Source organism: Cryptomeria japonica, chromosome 8, assembly GCF_030272615.1.
Source record: "Cryptomeria japonica chromosome 8, Sugi_1.0, whole genome shotgun sequence".
In the NCBI taxonomy this organism is placed as follows: domain Eukaryota; kingdom Viridiplantae; phylum Streptophyta; class Pinopsida; order Cupressales; family Cupressaceae; genus Cryptomeria; species Cryptomeria japonica.
The window spans coordinates 610,690,107-610,697,740 of NC_081412.1; positions in this window are offsets into that span (position 1 = coordinate 610,690,107).

Here is a 7,634-nt window from a genome sequence, read left to right on the forward strand (position 1 = left end):
TTTAATTTATTTAAAAGAGGAAAAGGGAATTTAATTAAATAAATAGATTTTATTTAATTAATTGATTTGAATTGGATTTAATGAATTAATTAAAATAAATTGAATAATTTATTTAATTAATAGAAGAATGTTTGGGGATGAATTAATTAAATATTAATTTAATTAATTGGTGGCTAGTGGATTTTTAATCAAATAAATACGAAATATTCATTTAATTAAAATGGACAGATTTATGTGACTACACATAATATAGTCTATCATTTAAAAAAATGGATCATGAAAACTATACAAATATTAATTCATAAAATACCATATAATTATCATAAAATTCTTTCAAATTTTATTAAGTTATAATTTTTTGAATTTATGTTTTGAATCATACTATAATCTATACGATAGAAAGAAAAATAGATGAAGAGGTCCCTTGAAATATTACCCTAAACCAAATTGAACCCAAATCCTAAACTAAATTTATACTTAACTCTAAGACTAAACCAAATTCAACCCTAAACCTAAAAGAAATTTAATTATAACCTTAACTCTCAATTGAACTCTAACCCTAATCTTAATTAAATATTAAACCTAATGAAAATTTATCCCTAACTATGAACCAAAATGTACCATAAACCTAGCACTAAACTAAATTGAACCCTAAACCTAAACCCAACTAAACAAGAAATCAAATTTAACCCCAACCCTAATCCTAAAGCTCCCATAGCTAAAGATCCAAAAAGGAGACAAAAAATGAAAGAGAAACCTGGGTAATTGGCTTTTGAAAAGGATCCCAAAACCTTTTGAATAACATCATATGAGGGTTTTGACAAACTCCCCCAGCCAATAAAAGGGGTTTTAGAGTGGCTCCCATAAACAACAGAGAAGAATTAGCAGTAGCCCCCCAAAAGCCAATCCCCACCACACCAACAAATATCATCTCTACCTCAATAGAAGATGTTCCCACCTCAATAGGGCCAATAATAGAAGAAACCAACAAAGAAAAGAGGTAAAAATGAGCCACACCAACATCCATAACAATAGCTTCCAAATTGACATTCTCCACCCCAAAAGAAGATGAAACTACCTCTATAGGGTCAATAAGGGAAGAAAAAAGTAGAAAGAAGAACTAGGAAAGATCCTCCCCCTTATCAAAAAACAAAGATATCCACCTCTAGATGAGACCACTCCTCATTGATAAGAGCCACATGATTGGAATCCAAGAGGAAAGAAACAAAGGGCCTCATTAGAAGAGAATCCATAAAAAAGGCTTGCTAAAAAATTGCAAGAAAAAAATTCATCCCCCAGACAAAGGAGGAAACCCTTAGGCAAAAACACCAAAAAACAACAAGAATACCCCTACAAACTTAGGGACAATTGAGAAAAATAGAAGTAGAAACTCAAAGATCTCCCAAACACCAACTTTATAGTAGCAAAACAAAGCATCCACCCAACAACAACAAAGGACCAAAAACCACAATGAGGGCATCACTGAAGAAAAGAGGAACAAACCCATCATCGCAAAAAACCTCCCACACCCAAGCTACCTTGAGGAGAAAGTGGGTGAGTGAGAAGAAAGGAAAGGAAAGCCTTCCAATGTACAAAATATAGAAAATTTGCCAAAAAGAACACATGCATAGGAAAACTCAACAACATCCCCCAACATAAGCTCAAAAGTAGAACATCCTCTACTTTGAAGAGAAAAAACTTCCCCTCAAGATCTATTATAGCTCCCCCACCAACCAAAACCTTAGCAAAGAGAAAAAGAGGCACAACACAAAAGGAAAGAGAAGAGAAAAACCTATCCAAAAGCTAACCCTCATTAGAAAAAACCACCCCCATAGAAGCAATGATAAAGGAAAAAACAATCAAATAGGAAGGAGAGAACATACCCAACACTAGGACAACGAATAAAACAAAACCTCCACCAGAACCATCAACAAAAACAAGGAGAAAATCAACAAGAAAGGCCCCTTGACCACCACTTCACCAACAATGCCAAGCCCAGTAAGAGAAAAAGCAAGCTTGTCTACAACCAAAAGATGAACCAAACAACCAGAAACAGAAAAGGGAACCCAACACCATAGAAACCCCAAACCAAGCAAAAAGAAAAAGAAACAACATAAAACATTCTGCCATCATTGAGACCATCAACTTCAAGTTCGTCCTCACACTTAGCTTCATCCTCAATTGCACACTCGTGCTCCACTTCCCACTCATATCCATATTTAAGTTCTTACCCCCTCTACTCCCCAAAAAATATAATCATGTTATAAATAAAATGATAAAATATTTACCTTTGTATTTGATATGATAGAATGATGGATTAAGATTGATATCATGATCAAATATATAATACAATTAGAATAGTGATAAGGAAAGAGCATAGAGTATAATGATTAATAGATTAAGATTGATTAATTATTCATTTGAAAGCAATGTTTCATTATATTCTATTACTAAGCTATAAGTTTTATTAAATTCAATTAGTTGCATGTATATATATCTTGTAAATAAGGTTTCAATGTCTCATCAATTGATTAATGCAATATGGTCATTATATCTATTTTAATTTTTTGAAATAGTATATCTTGTCATTTGTTTATATTTATGAATGTTAAATATTTTTAAAAATTAATACCTCTCGGTGTCCTCTACATAAATTTTATTTATAAAATATAGGTATGCTAGTTTCTTCTCACCTTTAGAATAATACTTCTTCTTTGTGACAAAGTTCTTGTTTTTCTTTGTGAGAAAGTTCTTACTTTCTTTTAAGGATTTTTTCTTTGTGAGAAAGTTCTTGTTTTATTTTAAGGAGTTGAGCGAGATATTTCTATGTTGGTGGCAGTTGCATTTAGAAGAATTTTTGTATATATTTATGTTGCCTATGAAGGAAAATGTATGTAATTGTTGTTGTTGTTGTTGTTGTTGTGTTTTGCAAATTCAGATTGCAAGAGAGTAGCAGATGTGAAGTTTGTAATTATTTTTTCTTGAGAAATAAGAATACCGATATCTTGCCCCATGGATGTTTCCTTCACATTTTGTCAAGGTTTTACCATGTAAATTTATGTCTTATGTGTTGTTTTGATGTTCATTTTTTTCCTTCAATATTTATTTGCATCTAACTTGTTCTACAATATTTAATTATCTGGGTTTTTTCCTTTTGCCTGCATAACAAGTGGTATCAGAGAAATTTTTTTTGCAGTGGTCGTGTTAGAATTTGGTGTTGATTTTTCCAGCATCAAATGACAAAGGTTTCGAATGCTAGGTTCGAGATGGAGAAATTTAATGGCAAAAATACTTTGAGCTATAGAAGCTCAAGACATGGGATTTGTTAGTGCAGCAAGAGTTGCACTAGGCATTGACTGAAAAATAAAAGAAACCTATAGATATGTCCGACGAGGACTGGGAAGATCTAGATATGAGAGCTCTAAGCACAAATTGGTTATGTTTGGTAGATGAGGATCTCTTTAATATTGTTGGAGAAGATACAACAACTGGTTTATGGAGAAAAATGGAGATTCTTTACATGACAAAATCTTTGACAAACATAATCTAGTTGAAGAGGCAACTATATAGTTTTCAAATGAAGGAAGGTACAAAAATTGTCGATCACTTAAATGTTTTCGATACTCTTATTGTCAATTAGGAAGTATGGATGTATAAATCGAAGATGAAGATAAAGAAGTCACACTATTATGTTCTTTGTCCAAATCTTGGAATCACTTAGTCACTTCAATTAGCTATAGTACAACTAACTCTCTTGATTTTGATTGTATTGTGGGAGCCTTGTTGTCTGAATAGGTGCAAAGGAAATCTAATACATAAACCTTCACATTGGAAGCAATGGTGACTAGAGATCGATCCACATAAAAGGGGGAGAGTTGGAGAGATAAATTGAGATCCAAGTCAAGTGGAAAAAATGGTATGAGATGATGGTAATACAATAAATGAGGGCATCTCAGGAAATATTGTTAGAAAAGGAAAGGATAATGATGGATCCAAAAATGAAATATTTTTTGTTGGTGAAGTGCTATATTTTGTAATATCTTACAACATCAAGATGAATGGATTTTGGATTCCAATGCTTCCGATCACATGTGTCCACATAGGAGTTGGTTTTCCACTTACCAACCTATTGATGGAGGTGTTGTTCTTATGGGAAATAGTTCTTCTTCTAAGACTATTGGAATTGGGAGTATTAGAATCAGGATATTTGATGGTGTTGTAAAGACGTTAATAGAGGTAAGACATGTACCAAAAAATTGAAAAATAATTTGATTTCCTTGGGTGTTTTAGATTCTGGTGGTTATATAATTCTCTTGTCAAGCTGGAGTACTAAAAGTGTCCAAGGGCATTTTAGTGGTCATGAATACCAAAAAAAACTAAACCCTAAATGATTTTAGTTTTTTTTGGTATTCTCTTGTCAAGCTGGAGTACTAAAAGTGTCCAAGGGCTAGAAGGAAGTACTAAGGTAAATGAGGCAACAATGGTATCTAAGGAAGTAGATGAATCTACTTATTTATTGCATCAATGATTGGGTCATATGAGCGAGAAAGGGCTAAAGGTATTGATAAACTGTAAGTTACTTCCAATTTTACAATCTTTGAATTTGAATTTTCGCAAGAATTATGTCTTTGGTAAGCGATGTAGTCAAAAGTTTAAATTGGGCAGTCATACAAGTAAAGGTGTTCTAGTCTATGCACATTTAGATGTTTGGGCTCCATCCCTTGTAGTTAATTTTGGAGGAGCATCATATTTTGTGACATTTATAGATGACTACTCTAGAAAGGTATGGGTCTATTTTACTAAAAGAAAAGTTGATGTGTTTAATTTAATCAAGCAGTTTAGAGTTTTGGTTGAAAAGAGTATTGGTAGATCAATCAAGTGTTTAAGAACAAAAAATGGAGGTGAGTTCACAACTTTTGAGTTTGGGGTAAGTGCAAGATAATGAGTCACAAATTCGTGGAAGTTTGCGCTTTGGAAAACACGCTCCTCAAAACGGGCCCCCGTTTTCAAAAAACAGGGGCCCGTTTATGCTTCGAGCTCCCGAGCTAAAAGGTGATGAGGGCCCGAAGCTAAAATAAATAGGCCCCCATTTTTAAACAAAATGGGGGGCCGTTTGTAAATAAAGGGGTTCCGTTTGTAAAAAACAGGCCCCCATTTTTAAATTGTATTTTTACCGTATTTTTGGGCAAATTTTTTCATTTTCACTGTGACAGTAAATTGAGAACAGGAGATCAAAAACGGGCCCTCGTGCTGTGGATTCCATTTCAAGCCTCCACCACTATCCCAGGGACACATTCAATCATCTATTTTCATATTTCATAATTTTCTTGTATATTTTTCCTATTTTTTATGTATTATTTAGTTTTTTTTGGTATTATTTTAGTTTTTTTTTAAAGTAGCCTATAAATAAATTAGTTTTTATATTTGTAAATTATTGATTTTGATCTGAAATATTCTTCAACAGTTAACCCTAAACCCTAATCAACAAATTTACAAATCAAAACCAAACCTAGATAGTTAACAAACAAAAAATATCAAATTAGATATCTCATAAACATCAAAATGAAAACAAAATCGAAACAAAAACAAAAATGAAAACGAAATAGAAACAAAAACGAAATGGAAATAAAAAAAAAATTGAAAAGGAAATCGAAACAAAACTGAACATATGTACCAAAATTGTTCGTAATCCTCATTAGACAATACAAAAGTTACCACTATTAGTATAACCTTAAAAGTAATTAACATTAGTCTTCAAATTTTAGATATCAAAGTTTAGGCTTAGGTTTATGCCATGTCATGGGATAAAGGTCCTATTATGGTCCTATTATGTCATGTGATGGTATAAAAGACCAATTATGGACACATATGTCATGTTATGGCATATAATAGGACACATTATGCCATGATGGCATAATATGTCCTATTATGCCATGACATTGCATAATGGGTCCATAGTTGGTCCTATTATATCATGTCATGGCATAATAGGACCTATTATGCCATCATGGCATAATAGGTCCTATTATGTCATGACGTTGCATAATAGGTCCTATTATGCCATGACGTTGCATAATAGTCCACCTATTATGCCATCATGGCGTAACAGGTCCATAATAGGACCTATTAAGCAAGAACATGACATGATTTTCTCGAAAATTGTCAACTTCATCATCTAATTCATCTCCAACACTAAAACTCTACTAATTCAACATGTGTACTTAGTATGATAGGACCAATTATGGACCTATTATGCCATGATGGCATAATATGTCCTATTATGCCATGACATTGCATAATAGGTCCATAGCTGGTCCTATTATATCATTTCATGGCATAATAGGACCTATTATGCCATCATGGTATAATAGTCCACCTATTATGCCATCATGACATAACAGGTCCATAATAGGACCTATTATGCCACAACATGACATGATTTTCTTGAATTGCCAACTTCATCATCTAATTCATCTCCAACACTGAAACTATGCTAATTCGACATGTTTACTTAGTATGATAGGACCAATTATGGACCTATTATGCCTTGACATTGCATAATAGGTCCATAGTTGGTCCTATTATAGGATTTTAAAAAACTTATAAATATCCTGTGTATCATTTAACATATCCACACCTAAAGGATCTAGTCTTGCATAAAAATTTAAAAAGAGAGAAAAGTAAACATAATTTTTTTATTCATGGGTGAAAACCATTCTTATGACACCTTGGACAAGTACCTTGGCATAATGTATGGGTTAGTGCAGGATCAAGGGGGGCCAAAAAGTGGCGATGTGAAAAAAAATAGCCTTCCTCACTCGCCTAAAAACGCGAAAATCCGTGTTGACTTTTTGCTTGGCCTAGGTGTCAGTACACCTTGGCCTAGTAATTACCTATGCAAATCGGATATCGGATAAAATCAGATATCCGATTTTTATTTGTAATTTTAATTTAAAATATATATTATATGTTACGTATTATATAATATGTATTATATTATATATAATATAATATAATATTATATTATATAATATAATATTATATTATATAATATAATATTATATTATATAATATAATATTAAATTATATTATATATTATATAATATTGTATTATATTATATATTATAATATAATATAATATAATATAATATTATATTATATTATAATATAATATAACATAATATTATATTATATATTATATAATATTGTATTATATTATATATAATATAATATTATATTATATTATATATAATATTATATTATATTATATATAATATTATATTATATATAATATAATATTATATTATATATAATATAATATTATATTATGTTATATATAATATAATATAATATATAATATAATATAATATATAATATAATATAATATAATATAATATTATATTATATTATAATATATATAATATAATACAATACATATTATATAATATAATAATATATTATATAATATATTATTATATTATATAATATATTATTATATTATATAATATAATATTATATTATATATGTTATTTAAAAATAATTTAAGTGTTGAAATCGGATATCCGATTTTCTGAGACTTTTATATTTAGACAGCGACAGTCCCGTGAGTCATTTTTAACTCACGGGTCATGCGA